Consider the following 21,784-nt stretch of genomic DNA (forward strand, 5'->3'; position numbering starts at 1 on the left):
CATATGGTGCCATTAGCAAATTATTTAGTTCCATACGATTCCATAAGAGAAACATTTAGTTCCATATGATGCAAAAAGAGAACAATTTATGTTCCATATGATGGTATAAGACAACCATTAATTTCCATATGATGCCATTAGCGAATCATTTAGTTCCGTATGATGCCATAAAAGAACCACTGAGTTTCATATGATTTTATTTTAAAAAACATTACGTTCCATATGATGCAGGAAGAGAACCATTTAAGTTCCATATGATGCCAGAAGAAAACAATTTAAGTTCCATATTATGCTATTAGCTAATCATTTAATTCCAAATGATGCCAGAAGAGAACCATTTAAGTTCCATGTGATGCCATAAAAGAACCATTAAGTTCCATGTGATGCTATAAGAGAGCTATTAACATCCATATTATGTCATTAGCGAATTGTTTATTTCCATATGATGCCATAAGAGAACCTGTTAAGTTCTATATGATGTTAAAAATGAACCACTCAGTTCCATATGAACCTGTAATACAACATCAAGTACTTTATTCATCTCCAAAAAACCATATAGCAACTCTAGAACTCAATACGGCCATAATTTTGAGCCTAAGAACCAATGAAAGAACCTATTTTTAAGAATGAACTGGACAGAAAAATGCATTTGAACCTTTTTAACATCTGTTCAAAAAGAAAAAGCTCTAAAATGTATTGCACTGGTTTAAAACATTGGACAAAATTCATATGTAACAGTTCAAGGTCAGGCAAGGAGAAAGCGGGAATTGGCTGAACAGTCAACATAAAGGTTTAATGATATAAATGACCTTAAAACAGCATAAAAAATAAACGAACACAGACACACATGCAGCGTGGCCGCATGCGTCTCTCTCTCTCTCTCTCTAACTGGTGCATCCGGCTCCCCTTTATCTTGCTCTCCAGCTGATTCAGCGCCAGCCGTGCACCTTCATGGCCCGGCCATGCCCTCCTCATCATCACACTCCTCCCCCGCCCGATTCAGGCTGGGGTGCCACCGGTCTGACTAACATCTCCCCCATCTCTGGAGGGGAAACGCTGCCCTTCCAGCCATTTTGTCAGCCGGTGGTCCACCTCACCTTCTGTAAACCTGGGGGAGAGACGAGGGGAGGCGTGGGGAGAGGGAAAGGGCGAGCGGAGACATACAGAGAGAGAGGAGAGAGAAGAACTTGCTCGCCGGCTCCCGGACACGCTGTCGCCCGATCCTCAACCACTCCTCCGCCCTCTGGCAGATGCCAGCTCGCTCCTCCCCCGGCAGACGGCAGCGAGTCCTCCGGCCCCTGGTGGACGTAACCGCTCCTCCCCTTCTTCGGCGGATGGCAGCGGTTCCTCCGGCTCTCGGCAACCAGCAGCGACCCCTCTGTCCCCAGGCAGACGGCCGTGGCTGTTCCCCTGGCAGATGGCAGTGGCGAGGACTCCGCGACAGTGCATCCTTCCCCCCTCCTGGGTTTGGCACCACTGTAACAGTTCAAGGTCTGGCAAGAAGGAGGCGGTAACCGGCTGAACAGTCAACATAAAGGTTTAATGAAATAAATGAACTTAAAACAACATAAAACATAAACAAACACAGTCACCCATGCAGCACAGCCATGTGTGTCTCTCTCTCTCTCTAACTGGTGCTTCCGGCCCCCTTTTATCTCGCTTTCCCGCTGATCAGGGATTCAGTGCCGTCTGTGCACCATCACGGCCTGGCCACGCACTCCTCCTCGTCACATCATACTATTTAGCTGTTCCCTGTTTTCAAGTTTTCTAAAACAGGCTATGTTACATCCAAACACACATGTAAATTCAAAGGCTAGTGAAACGTTTTTAGCAAAATCAGACATTTTGCCAATAATACACATAGTTTGTGGCTATTATCCTGGTGTCAGGAGAGCTTGTGCCTTTTATTCATGATTGTAAAGCTGCCTGGATGGCTCAGTTGACCTCAGATCATGAGATAAAGAAATGAGATCATAGAACAAAACACTCTTTACGAAAGACGTGTCCATGTGTGTGTGTGTGTGTGTGTGTGTGTTAGTGTGTGTTAGTGTGTGTGTGTGTATGTGTGTGAGAGAGAGAGTGAGACTAAAAATTAGGCCACAGTAAAAGCCCTAAAGGAATGTAACACGTCACTGTGTGTGTGAATGTTTGTCTTTGTGGTTGCATCAATAGCAGGGTCAGACACAGGCAGACAGGAGTTTTCCATGAGCTGCATTCACACAGTTTGACTACAACGTTTGCTTGTGTCAGCAACAAACATACATGCTTGATCACATTTCATACCAACAGCGCACTGACTGTCATATAGATAATGTGTAACAGAGATGTGTGTAATGCATCAGGTGCATTTTATAAGCAAACACCATACGATTCAATATCTACTGTAACTCTGAAGCTTGACGAGCAATGCTTCACATAGGAAAGAAAAATCACAAATGAGATCTTATTAATATTTCAATTGTTTCTTCTGAACAGCAGTGCGATGAAATGGGAAGTAAATCTCACACCTTCTCAAAGTCTCCTGAGCTTTGAAAAAGTAACCTCTGAGCATAACATTTTCTCCTGGGTGAATCCACACACATGGAAGTCAAAAGTGAATGTCTACACAGCATTACTGCATTTATAAATGTGTGTGTGTGTGTGTGTGTGTGTGTGTTATTCCTAGAATACAGAGCAGTGCGATATGGAATGAGGCAGCAGAGCTCAGCAAGCTAAATGGAAAATGCCAGAGGCCCAACGGGGTGTCAGCAGATTGTCATGCCAGTATCCAAACATAATGACCCACTACAGTCCTCTGTGTGTGTACATAACTATAGTTCAGTCCATATAATTGAGTTAAATCTGAGAAAATCTTCCTTTGGGAATGTTCTGGGACGTCATTTGGAAAAAAATAGATTAATAAATAAAACAATCACTAGACTTTTTCTTTTAATTCTAAAAAAGCAAAACGTTTATTTTATCATTAAGGCCGAAACACGCTCTACTTAAGTAAGTAAACATAGACCATTCTAGAAACACAAGCTAGATTTTGTGCATAGTTCAAAACACAATGCAAGTACGTGTTGCTATCTCAATGGTGCCACAAGGGGCGATATAGCGAGATTAGTGTGAACTGTTGGCTTCTATGTTGACTTTTCTCTTTCAAGTCAACTAATGTCATGGCGGGTGTTATAGTGCAGGTGATGCCAGCATGCTGCACAACAAAATGCCCTGGTTACAGCGTGTCACTGAAGCCTGTGTGCCACTTTCAGCAGAATGGCTCAAATGGAATCTGAAGGCACTCTTTAGTGAACATTTGAGACCAAACGGCCTTGAAATCTAACACATCACACATGCTGGAGGTGTTGTTTAGTCTGAGTAAACTCAAGAGATGTTATACAGTATGTGTGTGAAGTTTGGTTGCTAAGTGTGTGTGTGTGTGTGTATGTGTGTGTTTGTGTGTGGATGCATTCTCTTCGTTTAGCTGTTGATTTACTGTCTGGCTGAAGGGTGTGAAATTCTCTGTCACAGACAAATGACTGAGCCTTATCCCCGCTTAAACATTCATCCTCAACCTCAGAATGGTGTACTAGCATACTGCTTAGTGCATACTGCTGTATACTGCCTGCAGTTTTTTTTAAAGTAGTATGTATAACAATATGCAGTATGCAGTGATAAACATTTCAGACAGTAGTACGCTACATTGTTGTCACATGACTTCATTACGATGCATGTTAAATTCAGTAAGCGGTGTCCAGTAAAAATCGTACTTGATTGCCCTAATTAATATGAATAATTAATAATCTCTCCTAATTAATCTCTCCTACAGTTAAAGCCAAAGTATACTTTAGTTTTCCGCGTGCCGCTACATCTCGCGCATGGCGCAAATTTCATTATTAGCACAGTTCGTGACTTTGTGTGTCATCTGCGTATACGCCTGCCGTTGTACTAATAGAGTATCACAAAGCAGTCATTGTGTGCGAAAAACGCGTCTGTATGGGCTCAAGTATACTTTGAAAGTCTGAGCGCTAAAACGTGCGCAAAATGTACCAGCATGCGGAAAACAGTATAATTTAGCCTTAAGGCTGAAGAACAATATTAACTGATGTAAGAATTGTTTATTCTAATTATTATTATTTATTTTTTTTGGATCTTTCCCCATTTTCACCCAATTTGGAATGACCAATTCCCAATGCGCTTTTAAGTCCTCATGGTCATGTAGTGATTCGCCTCAATCCGGGTGGTGGAGGATGAATCCCAGCTGCCTCCGCGTCTGAGACCATAAATCCGCGCATCTTATCACATGGCTTGTTGAGCATGTTGCCACGGAGACATAGTGCTTGTGGAGGCTTCACGCCACCCACCGCGGCATCCATGCACAACTCACCATAAACCCCACCGAGAACGAACCACATTATAGCGACCACGAGGAGGTTACCCCATGTGACTCTACCCTCCCTAGCAACGGGCCAATTTGGTTGCTTAGGAGACCTGGCTGGAGTCACTCAGCACGCTCTGGGATTCGAACTAGCGAACTAGCGAACTCCAGGGGTGGTAGGTTTATTCTGATTATTAATATTAATTAGGGCTGTCAATCGATTCAAATTTTTTATTTAATTAATTACATGACATGCCGATTAATTAATCAAATCATATAAATAAATATTTGCAGAGAAACCCTCCCAAATAACAATAATTCAATAAATAATTATTAACTAGTCATAATTAAATAATTGTAAATATAATATATATATTAAAAATAATTAAAATAACAAAAATGTTTTACATTATTGTGGCAGATGAATAAAACATTGATATGACAATACAAAAAGTGGCTTTAGAAGGTAATTTGTTTTCATAATATTGAACATAAGCCAATTATTGGCCTACAATCCACAGCAATCCATTTCGCAACTGAATTATTTTGAAATATATTTATTATAAGTGTTTTTCTTAGGATCCGTCAGTGTACACATGCGTCAAACGGATGCTTTTGGAGAGTCTCACTTTGGTTGACACAGTGTTTTTACTTTAAAACTAAGAAAAACACATCTCGAGATCCCTGCATTCTGAACTGTGGTCGGTCCAGCTGTGTTTGAACGCAAGAAAGCGTCCTCATCTTATGCTATCGCTGGCGTCAAGCAAGTCTGATTGTGTTTTGTTGTCTGTACAGCTGGAGTTTCGCTTACTGCCCCCTGCTGAAAACAGGTGGTACTTCAAGCTTGAATTGCTCCAGTGGTAGGAACATTCCATATCCATGATTAATTGAATTTTTTAATGCAATATTTGTTTATATAATTGTGACGAGGAGGAGGACGGGCTAATCAGCTGAGGAGAGGGATATAAAGACTGCCGGATGCAGCAGTTCGGGAGAGAGAGAGAGACACACGGCAGCTGCGTGTGACTCTCTCTCTCTCGAACTGCCGCATCTGGCTGCCTTTATCCCTCTCCTCGGCTGATTAGCTCGATTGGGGGCCGGGCGTGCATACTCACGGCCTGGCCCCGGCCCCACCCTCCTCCTCGTCAAAATAATCAAACGCACTGAATTAATGCTTTAAATCATCTGCCCTAAAGTTAATTTATTATATTGTTTTTTGAACATTGGTCTATTTTATCATAGTGCTGTTGTTGCTCTTTTCCACTTTGTGTTGTTCCTAACTCCTTAACCGTGGCAAAATCACCATTACGCACTGCTTCTCTTGGCCTAAATGCTTTATTTAGCATTTTATTTTCGCATTTTGAATTTTGCTTTGATATTGAATCTGGTTTATTCATCGCTCTGGAAATGGATGGTCAAGTCGAGTGCACTGCTTTGTGGAATATGTTATTCCACGCAGCTGCCCTGGTTGTATACTGCACATTTTGACAAATGTAGTAGGTCACTCACATACTGTGCACAGTATGCATACTTCAGAAATAGTACTGATAGTATAGTTGTATGCTATTCTGAACATAGAGTGTGTACAGTTTGTTCTTCGTTGCCTTGAAGCTGCTAGACAGCGCTGTGGCTGTTAGCCGGATGTTGGTTTGTGTTTTATTATGTCTTTAACTTTATTGCTGAAATTACTGTGAATTATCACTTGCAAATTCCCCAACCTAGTCTCATAGAATGAACGTTACTTTAACTACATTTTTGTAAACTGAGTTTTACATTCCGTGTTCTACGTTTCGCTGCAGGTGCTACAAGAACTGTGTGTTTTATTCACTTTTACGCAAATCACGCGTACAATGGCTGATTATGACAATATAAATACTTGTTTTTCACTGTATTATTTACAGCTTTGTTATGATATCGACACTTTTACTCTAACGCATCATTTGAAAAATAATACATTTTAACACTTGCATTACAGACCCACATACATTTACACTCTTATTCTAATGTGATTATCTTCTGCAGTAGCTCACCTGATAGTGTTGGACTTTGGACTCGGCAGATCGCAGTTCGAGTCCAGCCAAACATGTAAGCTGACACGTGAGACGAAAATGTCATAAAAGCAACAAGAAATGACGTGGTTGCTTCAGAAAATGTGCTCTTCATGTCGAATTTGCTTTTAGAACACTATCGGTTAGATTTAGGTTAAAGACTTAAGTTAGGAAGGTGTTAGGTGCATTTTTACTCAACAAAACCTCTATGGCTATGTTCACACAGTCAGTGTTTGGATTGACAACCGTATTTACTTACAGGTTTGAGTCTTGAAATGTCCTGTTCATACAACAGCTTACAGTAGCAGCTTGAATACTGTCTGTATGTACGAACAACCGAAGTCACAGCCGTATTCTAACAGCTGTAACCATAGTGACAGTGAGTCATTATCAAAGATGGCGACGTCCATAACACCAGCATGTCTTATAACAACTGCCGGCGCGTTATTAAATAAATTAATCCAATCGACAGCGGCTTTGAATGCTTGTTAACCACATGCAGAGCACAGCTTTTGTGTTGCACGGCTTGTGCCCGTGAGCAGCCGTTGGAAAACAGCGGCTGAATCTTCGGAGGACACACAGCTCATTTCTCCGTCTCCGTGAGTAAACAAAACCCCACATGAAACACACGAAACAAATGCGTGTACAGTGCAGCGTGTCTCTCACTGTACATGCCGTGACTAAAAACTAGTTGTCCAGTACGGTTCCGTTCACACAGCGCAGATTTGCCAAAAATGCGGTTGTGAGACCTGAAAATTTGTGGGTGTCAGTTTGGTTATAGAATGCGGTTGTCACACCCGTAAATAACCAAACTGTGTGTGAACGCAAACGTATTCCTCTCCTGTGTGAACGTGGCCAGTCTAACATTCACCTTAAAAACCTTGTCTGATAACAACATCATTTCACTCGCTTTTGCTGCCCCCCGCTGCACATTTCTCCGGGAAACTGCAGCAAAATGTGTAATAAAGCACATAATGGCATGTAACGTAATGTTCATGAGATCAGGCTGGAATTCCCCCACTGATGAATATTTTGAAAAATGGCAATAACAATTCTAGGCCTATATAAAGGGGTTTACAAAAATTTACATTTTTGAAACATGTATGAAATGACAAGAGACTGAATAAATGATGACAGAATTTTCATTTTCAGGTGAACTGTTCCTCTATTCTAATTGTTCAGATTGAGAATCGATTTTAATGATTAAGTGATTAAATTGAAATATTTACCTAAAAGGAGACACTAAATGTGCTTTCAATGATTTAAAAAAATAACCCCCCTCATAAAGGACAAAAATATCCCTGAAAATAAAGTGCAGGTTGCAAATATGGCTTGTTAATTTCTGACAGTCACAAACAGACACACAAACTCTGAATATGTTAGTCATTTCATCCTCTGTGACGCGGTGGATCTGGTTGCCGGGATCTACAGGTGACGTCCTGCCCATGCGGGAGAGTATCGGGTTCTCTTTGAATGGGAAAAATCTGCATTGAGAAGAATAAATGAGGAAATCGAAGTAAAGTGTGAGGCAGAACAAAGCGATCTAGTCAGGGAACAAAACACGGTTTGCAGATGGTATCATATTAGGTACTTTCATGGGATAAAAAACCCATGGGAAATTCAATTTCAAATGCTGTCCATACTATATACAGTAGTACTGTAGACATGAGCGATATGCAGGCCCAGACAGAAACTGTGTGCACAAAACTGCACAAAAAACGATCTGTTATTCATAAAAGTTCTGCACATTCCACACCCCTCCGTGTTTGGCTATTATCATGATGCGTTCAGCTTCCAATAAGTATAGATCTCTCAGCTACATTTAACACATTTTACTAGTTTTAAAGAAAGGGCATAGCCAGGAAATTACTTTTGGGTGGGCCTTAATAAAAATGGATGGGCAAAGTTTTCATCCCAGTTTTTTTTACTACATTTTCTTTAACGGCAGAGAAGCGGCGCATTCAAACCGTCCATTTACACTTTCAGATATCAGAATTTATGCATTTTTTAAAACTATTTTATAAATATATATTTCAAGTCAAAGAATAATCTCTAATATTCTGGGTGGTCCCAGGTCCATCCCAGCCCATCCTTGGCTACGCCACTGGTTTTATATCCCTTCCGCAGAATTTACCTACAAAATATGTGCAGAAAATGAGAAAAAAGTCTGCAGATTATGTTCTGGGACTGGTGACACTACCAAAATCTTATATCGCAGTTGAAATAACATGAACTGATGTCTTCAACAGAAGCATATACCATCGATTAACAACCTCAGAGCTCACGGTAGATCTGTCTTTAAAGGTTTATAAATTATCGTTAATAATCAGTTCCCCTATAGAGAGATTGAATGGGATTTTTTACTTCTGGAATCAGACTGTTGTGCTCTATAATCTGCAATGTTGACCACATTATGCTGCAAATCTTCAATTAGGCTACTTCAGAGATTATGACCATATATGCACTACAATGAGGCAAATTAAAATGCACTTTTAGACAAAACTTTGTCAATGGACTATAATAAAGAGTATTTGAGAAGTCCCACACAGGTCTTCGTCTCCCGCGGGATTGTGCGTCCTCTGTGTGCCCGAGGGGCCATCATTCCTGTACAGATCTAGGTCACTCTGTCTGCTCCTGCTGTGACACCTTTAAAAAGGAGAAAATGAATGTGGAGGGATGAAGAAGACATCTGGAGGGGGTTTTCCATCGAGCTCATTTCTACTTCTGAAAAATGACAAGAAGTTTTAAAGGAGTAGTTCACCCAAAAATTAAATTTCTGTCAGTATTTACCTACTCTTTTTTTTTTTAACCGTGGAACACAAAAGGAATATTTTTAAATCATCTTAACACATACAACAACAGTTCATAGTGTGCATGTTTGTTAAGCTCCAAAAAGGACAAAAAAATACCAAAGAAGTAGCTCATACGACTCGTACGCTACATTCCAAGTCTTCTGAATATGATCAACGATAGCATACGATAGCTTTGTGTGAGGAACAGACCAAAATTTAAGTTGTCATTCACTGAAAATCTTCTCCTCTGCTGTACATCATTGCAGTCAAAACTGACACTTGCCTTTTACAGTGAATAACAACTTCAGTTTCAGTCTGTTTCTCATATAAAGTTAACGTATGACTTCAGAAGACTTGGAATACAGATACAGCACACAAGTCGTATGAGAAAATAGCTGCATAAAGATTCCTCAAAAAGTCTCTTTTTGTGTTTCACAGAAAAAAAGAAAAGAATAAAAACTAATACAGAATACGGGTTTGGAACAACAAGCCTGATATGAAAATTATGTGACTGTGGTGACATTTTTGCTAAATGACTTTTTGTGGTTCCTTACACGTATCGCTGCAGTTATGAGGAGAAATATCCACTGTGTCAACAGATGAGGTTTTTAAGGTTAATGCTCTATCGCGTTTTAAATCAATAAAACCGACCTCCCTACCCTAAACCTTCAACCTAAACCTAACCGATAGTGACAGAAAAAACAAATGTGAGATGAAAAACACAATTATATTATTTTATGGTATTTCTATGACACGTTGGGCTCACGTGTGGACTTGTGTGCTCTTCAGGACTCGTATCCTGCTCCTTTACATCACATCAGTCGAGCTACCGCACAATTTGATCACACTTGAACAAGCTTGTATATGTAGTTGATTATGTAACACAAATGTTAAAATAAGTCATGCGCTATAATAAAAGTGTTTAGATGTCATAAGATAGTATTGTGTGAGGAACAGGGCGAAAGGTAAGTGTTTATGAACTGATAATCTGCTGTTTTACTCGTGATTTGTGTGAAAGTAAAAGTGATTATTGTTGTAGCGCCTCTAGTGTTCATTTTATCAGGAGACTGATGTGATACGTACAGCGAGATACGTACAAATAATTTAGCAAAAATGTAGGTATAGGAATGTGATTCTGAGACCAGGTAGGGGACAACATGACAGAATTTTATCGTCATCGTCTGTTCTGACCATGTCATTCTCTGTTTTCAGTAACCTATGAAGGCAGGGACACACCTTTGGGTTATTTACTCTGTGTGTGTGTGTGTGTGTGTGTGTGTGTGTGGGTGTGTGTGTGTGTGGGTGGGTGGGTGCTGAAATAAGCCATTCAGTATTGCTGAGTCAGTTGCTTAAGTGGGCTGTGTCTGTTTGTGGCTCTGGCTCCGCCCTCTGTGATCCGCCCTCTCTGCTCATTTGTTCAACTTTGTATGACCACTCACAGACCCCGCCCCCTCTGCTCTCTGCCTCTACAGCTTTTAAAGATACAGTCAGCGAGTTTGTGCGTGTGAGTATGTGTGTGTGTGTGTGTGTGTGTGTGTGAGTGTGTGTGTGTGTGTGTGTGTTTGTGTGTGTGTGTGTGTGTGTGTGTGTGTGTGTGTGTGTGTGTGTGAGAGAGAGAGAGAGAGAGAGAGAGAATCAAATCTTACAGTTTTATTTTTCTGGCTTCATTCTGCTCAAGTTAAAATCTCAAGTATGTGATTTTTCCACAGAAATATTGACCACATTTTTATGACGCCTCACACAAAAATCTATGTAGTACTTTGACCACACAACCTACCATGCACTTTAGCAAATAATCTGTCTATGCGTCCAAATTTTTTTTGACTATATTGTCTTTTATTTATTAAAATAAGTACAATTAAAATGGAGATAATTCAGTGTGCCCATAAAGTATTTGGACCCTTGCATCACACTTGAAAATGTCATTGCATTAGATAATAAAATGAAAAAGCAAATGTTGTGTGCACATTTTTAACACTATATCTAATGTTTTATCATTAAAAATCATTTAAAGCTTTTTTTTTTATTGTCAAATGTTTTTCTTAAGGAGTGTGCTTGTGCTGGTGTTTCTTTAAAATAAATAACAGTTGCTTTGATATTTTGTTATTTGATGCAATGACCTTTGTATATTTTTAAATGTGGTTTACGTGTCCAAATAAGTTTTTGAGGTCACTGTAAATATATAATAAAACCCAAGATATTTCGGATATTTCAGTATTATGGGATGTGTTTTACAGGGAGGAAATATTTTACTGGGTTTCCAAAAAGCATTTTTGGTTTAGAGATAAGAATACCAAACAATGCAGTGAATGCGTGCATATATGCGAGGGTCAGCGTGTCATTGCATGTGTGTGTGTGTGTCTGTGAGTGTGTGTGTTTTTCCTGAGGTCTTTGTGATGGAGGAATGTAGTTTGTTCAATGTCATCGTGGTCGGTTTGCCTCTAATTGTTCTTCACAGTTTGAAACTTGCTCAGTCAGCGTGACCCAAAATCAGGTTTTCAGTAAATGTTTGCTGTATTTTACAGCTGTAAAAATAAAACAGCAAATCTTGAAGCCAAAGATTCAGCAGAAGGATCTGTTGCATATTTTTATATCTGCATAAAACAAGGCTCCTCTTGCTAAGGTGGTATGATGGTCAGATAGTAATGTAATATTTTCTTATATTATAAGGACAATTTTAGGAACATTAAGATTTTTTTGCATTGTGAAAATATTTTCAGGACAAAATAAGCACAACTAAAAGGCAAAATCTCATTACCATAATTAAACATTTAAAAACAAAATCATAATTCTACAGCATTTATTCTATTATATTTATTTGAATTATTTATTACATTTAAATAAAGATAAATAATAAATTATCTATAGATATTTTATAAATTTGTCTATATTTCATTTATAAATAATAAATTATTTAATTAATTCTCATTATTCTCCCAGACATTTTTGCTTAAATTCTATGTATTCTATTTTTTTATAATAATAATTATATTTAAATATAAATAATACATATTAATCTGTGGATAATTCTATAAATGTATCTAAATAATTTATAAATAATAAATTATTCAATTAATTCTCATTACTCTAAAAGATTATTCTGATTAAACTGTGTTCTATTTTGAATATTTATTATAATAATTTATTTAAATAAATATGATGATTATTATGAATGATTATATAATTATAATTACATTCAAATATAAATAATATTTTTTTTCTGTAGATAATTTTATAAATGTATCTAATTAATGTATGAATAATAATTTATTTAATGAATTCTCATTATTCTCAAAGATGATTCTGATTTGATTCATTTTTACTAAGTAAATTAATATGACCAAAAATACTACTCTGATTAACAAATAGTTTACCATTTAAATTATATATTATTATAATTTGATCAATATAGTAATGAGAATTTTTGAGTAATGTGCTTAATTGTCATGAACATGATGTCACAATAAAAAATAAAAATAAAAATCTCAGTTGTCCTAAAAATGGCTTTACTTTGTATAAGAAAAATATAATTTCTTGTTCATTTTTGGGGTGTAATATGATCTGGGCTTGTTCTTGACATGTTTCAATGTCAGTAAAATTGGTACTGAATAATATCTCCAACAGATTCTAATGAAACCTGTCAAGAAAATGTCCTGATCCTATTTTACTCCAAAATCAAAAGAAACAAATAATAAAAGATGGTCATTATGATTCTCATTACCACAATATGAAATATATATATACAGTATCATAAAAGAACTCCCTTGGTATTGCCTTTCATTTTCACTGATTAAAATAATAATAATAATTTTACAACAGTATCTTTTTACTGTAATACTGTAATGAGAATAATTGAAAACAATAAAAAATAGTAAAACATTATACGAATTTTGGAGTAAAATTTGCTTAAGTGTCCTGAAAATAATGTCAATGCAATGCAATGCATAAATAAATAAATTAATCTTAACGGTTTTAAATGTAGGGTCCCTTTTCTTCATGCAAAATGTAATTTCATTTTTTTATTATCATTATTATTGATTTGGAGTTAAATATGCCAGGACATTTTCTTGACCGGTTTTGTGAGAATCACCCATTTGTGTCCAAAAATTGTAATTCTAAGGTCATTTTGCCATTACAGACACTTAAACATATGGTGTCAGCTTTCATATTATCATGTGACCTCAGCCAAAGTCCACCATCCACTCAGCCGAGCTGATCTACCTGCTGTCCTTGACCACCCGTCGCTCTCTCTCTCTCATTGTGACACATGAGCATGTCAGTCCAGCAGATTTGTGTTCACTGGACGATGCCCATTTCCCCTCAGACAGACTCTGACAGCACAAGCTTGGTTCAAAGGACACACGTAAAATCAATTAGCTCTCTGGAATCTATTCAAAGTGTCATGTTGATAAATCTTTGACGCAATCCCTCCTTCAGCACTGCGGTGCGGTGAACTGTGTTTTACCTAGAAAGAGATAAGGGCTCTGCAGGGTTTAATGTTTTACAAGTTTTACTGTTGTAAAAGAAGTCGATATGGTCCAATGGTGAAGTCATTGATCATTTGAGCTATAAGCAACTGTTTGGAGAATGTTTTGAAGTGTGGAATATATATATATATATATATATATATATATATACAGTTGTGCTCAAAAGTTTGCATACCCTGGCAGAAATTGTGAAATTTTGGCACTGATTTTGAAAATATGACTGATCATGCAAAAAAACTGTCTTTTATTTAAGAATAGTGATCATATGAAGCCATTTATTATCACATAGTTGTTTGGCTCCTTTTTAAATCATAATGATAACAGAAATCACCCAAATGGCCCTGATCAAAAGTTTACACACCCTTGAATGTTTGGCCTTGTTACAGACACACAAGGTGACACACACAGGTTTAAATGGCAATTAAAGGTTAATTTCCCACACCTGTGGCTTTTTAAATTGCAATTAGTGTCTGTGTATAAATAGTCAATGAGTTTGTTAGCTCTCACGTGGATGCACTGAGCAGGCTAGATACTGAGCCATGGGGAGCAGAAAAGAACTGTCAAAAGACCTGCGTAACAAGGTAATGGAACTTTATAAAGATGGAAAAGGATATAAAAAGATATCCAAAGCCTTGAAAATGCCAGTCAGTAATGTTCAATCACTTATTAAGAAGTGGAAAATTCGGGGATCTCTTGATACCAAGCCAAGGTCAGGTAGACCAAGAAAGATTTCAGCCACAACTGCCAGAAGAATTGTTCGGGATACAAAGAAAAACCCACAGGTAACCTCAGGAGAAATACAGGCTGCTCTGGAAAAAGACGGTGTGGTTGTTTCAAGGAGCACAATACGACGATACTTGAACAAAAATGAGCTGCATGGTCGAGTTGCCAGAAAGAAGCATTTACTGCACCAATGCCACAAAAAAGCCCGGTTACAATATTCCCGAGAACACCTTGACACGCCTCACAGCTTCTGTCACACTGTAATTTGGAGTGACGAGACCAAAATAGAGCTTTATGGTCACAACCATAAGCGCTATGTTTGGATAGGGGTCAACAAGGCCTATAGTGAAAATAATACCATCCCCACTGTGAAGCATGATGGTGGCTCACTGATGTTTTGGAGGGGGGGGGTGATCTCTAAAGACACGGGGAATCTTGTGAAAATTGATGGTCAGTTGAATGAAGCATGTTATCAGAAAATTCTGGCAGACAATTTGCATTTTTCTGCATGAAAGCTGCACATGGGATGCTCTTGGACTTTCCAGCACGACAATGACCCTAAGCACAAGGCCAAGTTGATGCTCCAGTGGTTACAGCAGAAAAAGGTGAAGGTTCTGGAGTGGCCATCACAGTCTCCTGACCTTAATATCATCGAGCCACTCTGGGGAGATCTCAAACGTGCGGTTCATGCAAGACGACCAAAGACTTTGCATGACCTGGAGGCATTTTGCCAAGATGAATGGGCAGCTATACCACCTGCAAGAATTTGGGGCCTCATAGACAACTATTACAAAAGACTGCACGCTGTCATTGATGCTAAGAACTAAGGGTATGCAGACTTTTAAACAGGGGTCATTTAATTTTTTTCTTTGTTGCCATGTTTTGTTTTATGATTGTGCCATTCTGTTATAACCTACAGTTGAATATGAATCCCATAAGAAATAAAAGAAATATGTTTTGCCTGCGCACTCATGTTTTCTTTAAAAATGGTACATATATTACCAATTCTCCAAGGGTATGCAAACTTTTGAGCACAACTGTATATAAAGTATACATGGTAGATGTTCAATAAAACGCGGCATAACCATGGTACATTTACATTACATTTATTCATTTGGCAGACGCTTTTATCCATAATACATCATAAGCGATTCATCTTAAGGAGACAGTGGTATGAAAAGTGCTGCATTACAAAGTTTCACTAGCATCAGAATAGTAGTATCCAAGACAGATTAAAGTGCAACAAGAATATATATAATAATAAAAAATTTATGAATGCATGGTTAAGTGCTCATGGAAAAGATGTGCTTTTAGCTGTTGTTTGAAGACAGAGAGTGAGTCAGCTACACAGATGGAGTTGGGAAGATCATTCCACCAACGTGGTACAGTAAACCGAAAGTCCGGGAAAGTGTTTTGGTTCCTCTTTGTGTTGGTACAACAAGGTGCCGTTCCTTAGCCGACCACAGGCTTCTGGTGGGAACGTAGCTCTGCAGAAATTATTTTAGGTATGCTAGAGCAGACCCAGTAACTGTTCTGTATGCCAGCATCAGAGCCTTGAATTTGATACGTGCAGCAACCGGCAGCCAGTGAAGAGAGACAAGGAGTGGTGTAACATGCGCTCTCTTTGGTTCATTAAAGACCAGACGTGCTGCTGCATTCTGGATCATTTGTAGGGGTCTAACTGCACATGCAGGGAGGCCTGCAATGACAGCGTTACAGTAGTCCAGTCTAGTTATGACAAGTGACTGGACAAGCAGTTGTGTGGCATGTTCAGAGAGGAAGGGTCTTATCTTCCTGATATTGTAGAGTGTAAATCTACATAATTGTGCTGTCTTTGAGATGTGGTCTGTGAAATTTAGTTGGTTATCGATGGTTACCCCTAGATTTCTGACCATTTTGGAAGGCATTACTGTAGCTGTCCAGACCGAACTCCAGGCAAGTATCGCTGATAGAGAACACCTGCAGGTCCCCAACCCTCTTGATTGAGGTGAGCACAGTCAGGAAGACCGTCTTCAAGGAGAGGGCTTTCAGCTCAACTGACTCTAGAGGCTCAAACAGGGCTCTCTGAAGGCCCAGGAGGACCACGGAGAGATCTCATAAGGGGAAGAGGTGTGGCCTAGGAGGATTCAGCCTCTGGGTGCCTCTGAGGAACCTGATACCACTATGGCGGCCACATACACCTTCAAGGTGGAGGAGGACAGCCACCCCTCCAGCCTCTCTTGCAGGAAGGAAAGCACTGACCTGACTGCGCATCTCTGGGGGTCTTCGCCTCGGGAAGAACACCAACTCATGAATAAACACCACTTCAGGGCATAAAGCTGCCTCGCAGGCAGCCCTGGCCTGAGTGATCGTGTCTACCACTGCCGGTGGCAGGCCACTTAGGTCTTCCACGTCCCATCCAAGGGCCAGACGTGGAGGTTCCAGAGGCAAGAGAGGAGGTCCTCCCTCAGGGGAATTTGCCAGGGAGGTGCTGTCATGAGGAGCGTGAGGTCCAAGAACCAAGTCTGGGTGGGCCAGTATGGGGCCACGAGGGTGACTTGATCCTCATCCTCCCTGACCTTGCACAGGATCTGTGCAAGTAGGCTCACTGGGGGGGAACACGTATTTGCGCAGCCCCGGGGCCAGCTGTGTGCTAGCATGTCTGTCCCAAGGGGGGCTCCCGTCAAGGAATGCCAGAGTGGGCAGTGGGAGGATTCCCAGGAAGCAAACAGGTCCACTTGTGCTTTGCCGAATCGACTCCAAATCAGCTGGACCACCTGGGGGTGGAGTCTCCACTCTGTGAGTTGTGAGTGGCCCGCAGCGACCTCAGTCGTTGCTGACTCCAGAGGAGGAGATGGCGGGCGAGTTGCGACATGTGACGAGAATGTAAGCCGCCTTGGTGATTTATATATGCTACCATTGCTGTGTTGTCCGTCTGGACCAACATGTGCTTGCCCTGGATCAATGGCAATAGCCTCCGCAGGGCGAGTCGTACAGCCAGCAACTCGAGGCAGTTGATGTGCCAACACAGCCGTGGTCCTGTCCAGGAGCCAGTGAGCTGTGCCCCAAACCCAGGAACCAATCATCTAGCCGCAAGGGCTCTGGGGAGGGTGGAGGGTTCCAGTCCAACCCGACACTCATGTTGGCCCGGGCAAGCATGGCGGTCAGCTCTGCGTCGGACTCAGACTGGGCGGGCAGACCCGAAGGTGGCAGCCCAGTCGAGTCCTCAGCGTCCGACATCGCCAGCGTGCTCTCCAATGCAGCGATCGAGGACTCATCCTGCTCACCAGCCCCGAAAGAGACGAGCTGGTCTCATCTCGGAACTCGACGGGGGCAAATGAGCATGCTGGGAAACGAGAGGTTGCCAGCCGGGCCGGCCTCGTACCCATAGGTAGAAGGACCAGTGTTGGGAGCGGCTGGAGTGGCTTTCCCCCGGAGGAAGGAAAGCCGCGACCACAACGTTGCCATGGTCATGTTCTCGCAATGAGAACATGAACCATCCATGAACGCTGCCTCAGTGTGATCGCGGCCCAGACACGTGAGGCAGCGCCCATGGCCGTGGCTGTGGCTGGAGAGATAACGACTGCATCCAGGAATCACATAAAGACGGAAAGGCATCTTTAAAAAGACGCATCCTTAAAAAGACGTTCACGTCAATGTGTTGCTCTAATAGAGAAAATATACTCTTTGCAGAAATATATACTCTTTTTAGGGCTGTTCAAGCGCCCAGGGGCATACTCTGCACTAATCGTGCAGAAGGAGAGAAAGCCGCTGGAATGCACCGTATATCCAACAGTATACGCTTCTTTCTGAGGTGAATGGACCAGCAGTGGAATTCAGCTCGCTGACACACAACCGCTCGGCTCCGAAGAAAAAATCTGAATAAATGGTTGCGAGCCAGCTCCTCCGGGGGAGCGGCATGCAAATTCCACTCGCCAATTCTCATTGGCCTTTTCATCAAAATCAGAGGTGTTTGGGGCTCCCAAGAGTGACCCCTAGTGTCACTACATCGACACAACGTTGAGTGAGTGACAGAAGGGGAACATGGTATTACCATAGTGCATGTCCAAAAACTTGGTATTACCATGGTACATGTCCAAAAACATGGTATTACCATGGTACCAATAACATTTTGCGATGGGCAGTCACTAAAACTTTTGTGGTGATGTAATGTTGGTTAAAGTTTTTTGGTTAAAAATTTACAAATTGCCATTATTAATTAAGTACATAAAAAATCAGTGTTCAAAACAATGTCCTTACATTACCCCAATTCATTTCAGTAAGCCTATAATAATCATTTGTAATTTGAGCTGTCGGGTCAGATTTGGCGCAAAATCGCTGGCTTGTGTCGTTCCTTTTTGTGTCATGACGTCATGTCCGTAAACACAGGAAAGAAGTGCCGGCTGTCTCATGTTCTGGCTGAGGATGCTGTTCAGTTCAGTCCGTCACTGTCACACTGTTCAGGATGGCATTGCTGCAGTCTGGATGGATGTTTATCTGTTGTCCGTTTGGCAAAGTTGTTTACCTGATATAATGTTTGGAACTGGATACAGTATGTTGTTGGTAGGGTTGTCATGCTTTTATAAATCGAACATTGCACATGTGTTAACCAATCGCGATGTATCTACGTTGTCAGGGGAAGTTACTGTTCATGTTTACTAATACGTATGACTTCTGAAATTGACTTGTACATATTATTTTCATGTTTATTAAAGTATATTTTATCCCCATTATTGCTCATTTTAGTTTACAGTGTTATTAGGCCTACTCACAAAAATGACATAAAATTTTAGTCAACGAATATCTTTTACTGGATGACGTCATGCAAATTGGACAAAAAATTGTCAAACTGTAACAGACCAAACTTTTATCAAATATTCAAATATTTAGAAAAAAAAATTACAAACATTTTCTAATGTAAACGTATCAAACATACAGTATAAATGTACATACTGTCCTTGCTGTGAACAACCTGAGCTCCTGAAATAATAATGAATAGACTGAAGTATTAGCTCATTTTTAGAAGTTAGCCTGTGTTCTGAATTCTTCATGCTTTAGAGACTTATTCATTTTCTGTGAAAGGACTAATTGCATGTAGTGTGTTTTAAGTTACGCATATTCTGACTACTGCATCATTTAATTCAAGTTCACATGTTCATTCGTTTCGTTGTGCAGATGTAAGTTGTTCCATAAGTGTTGTGGATATATTGATGAATTTCATGTATAAATAGGATGTGTTTGAATGAGGTATTTACCCCGTTTTAACGCGGTTGGATGAAATTAATAATGTAAAAATAATGAAGTCTTACATTGAACTTGAATCAGCAATATCATGAGTTTCACCTCTTAAATTGATAAATATCGATAAAACACTTGAATAATCATATTAAAATATAATTGTAACTGGTGGTGATTCAGGAGAGTCCCCTGTTCTCCATGTAAAAGCGCTTTGAGTGTAGTGTCAGAAAAGTACAATTCATTCATTCATTCAAAATATGTAAATAAGAGTGTTGTTTATCTTCATCAATGCAAGAAATATTTCATATTTAAATGTTAATCGTATAACATAATAATATCAACATGAAAATAGCATGTTATGACTCCGTCTCTGAATATCTTCCAGTCATAATCACATACAGGTGATGTCCAGGTAACCTAAAATCATGAGATTCATCCACCAGAGCAGTAGTGTCAAAACACGACGGACATAATGTGTTCTTCTGTAAATTTCTTGCAGTTTTAAATTTCAACCACAGATGTCGCTAGAGAGCACAAAGTTATGTAGTGCAGCTTTAAGAGGAACAAAGAGTAGCGCTCAACAATTAGTTAATCTGCCCACTTCCTCCAACTGCTATGTACACAAAAGCTGCGGCTAACAGCCATAAATAATCTTTGTGTTTACGAAACACGGATGTTTGTAAATACAGGTGCTTATGCAGCATGAGTGAGTGATATTAGTTCCACATTTGTGTTTACTGTAAATGCTCATACGGCTGTATGCGGCTTGTGCAACTTGTTGTGTTAGTGTGCACGAGGTTTCCAGCTAATTCAGCAGAGTTCACATTAAAGGGGCCGGACAGAGCGCACACTTACACACTGTCCAGTAAGCATTCACACACACACACACCCCACACTGACCTGCAAACAGTGCCACTGTAATGAGCGGTTGAGTCATGAGTTGCACAATGCAGGACGTGTAATCATATTACTGCAGCTTATCTGTCTCGCCAAGGGCACCTCGTGTACTCTGATCCCAGTTTCAGGCCATGCACTCTGTGTGTGTGACTGTGTGTATGTAAAACAGATAAACACAAAGATAAATATGACAGAGAAGCTACAGAGACAAGCACTGTGTAGGGCTGTGCACTCAGAACGAGTTCTCTGCTCACCTCCATTTTTGCAAAATGATTGTTACGTGGCTTGCTGTACGTATCGTGGCAGTTTCCTGTTGAAATGAACGCTAGAGGCTCTATAACAATTTACTTTTTGCCCTGTTCCTCACACAATACTATCTTATGACATCTAAACACTTTACTGTGCATGACTTATTTTAACATTTGCATTACATAATAAACTACTTTTTCAAGCTTGTTCAAGTGTGATCAAATTGTGCGGTAGCTCGACTGATAGTGCATTGCTCTTGTGATGTAAAGGAGCGGGATACAAGTCCTGAAGAGCACACAAGTCCACATGTCAGCCCAAAGTGTCATAGAAACTCTATAAAATGATGTGCAATTGTATTTTTATCTCACATTTGCTTTTTCTGACACTATCGGTTAGGTTTAGGTTGAAGGTTTAGGGTAGGGAGGTCGGTTTCATTGATTTAAAACTCGATAGAGCATTAACCTTAAAAACCTCATCAGTTTGGGAGAACGTTTAACTCGCTTTTAGTGCCACACAGTGGACATTTCACCTCATAACTGCATAAAATGACTAAATGTTGCATAATTTTACTGAGATAAGGCGTTTCGGGGGGTGGGGGGGTTGCCCAACATACATGTTACATAGAAAACGTAAACCACTAGTAGTAGCGTCTTACATAAAAATTTACATTTATGTACAAAAACTTCTCAAGAATAATGAATAAATCAACAATATTCTGAATATGAGAGTTTCCAGTATAAGAGAGAAAAATAATACTAAAAGTGTAAATGCATATGTCAAAATTGGTATTGCATTGACTTTAAAAGTGCTTATAATACTGTGAAAGACTAGCAGGCTAGCACACTAATGTGCATATACTTTATGAAACTATGATACTGCAAAATCACGTCAGCATGAGACTACATTAATGTATGGAAGAATTAAACTTTATCGAAAATGCAAGCTGCATATTTCTGCTTTATGCTTGCTCCATATACTTCCACCGTACTGAAAGTGTATTTACTGTGAATGTAA

This window comes from Myxocyprinus asiaticus, chromosome 37 (assembly GCF_019703515.2).
Source record: "Myxocyprinus asiaticus isolate MX2 ecotype Aquarium Trade chromosome 37, UBuf_Myxa_2, whole genome shotgun sequence".
Classification (NCBI taxonomy): Eukaryota; Metazoa; Chordata; class Actinopteri; order Cypriniformes; family Catostomidae; genus Myxocyprinus; species Myxocyprinus asiaticus.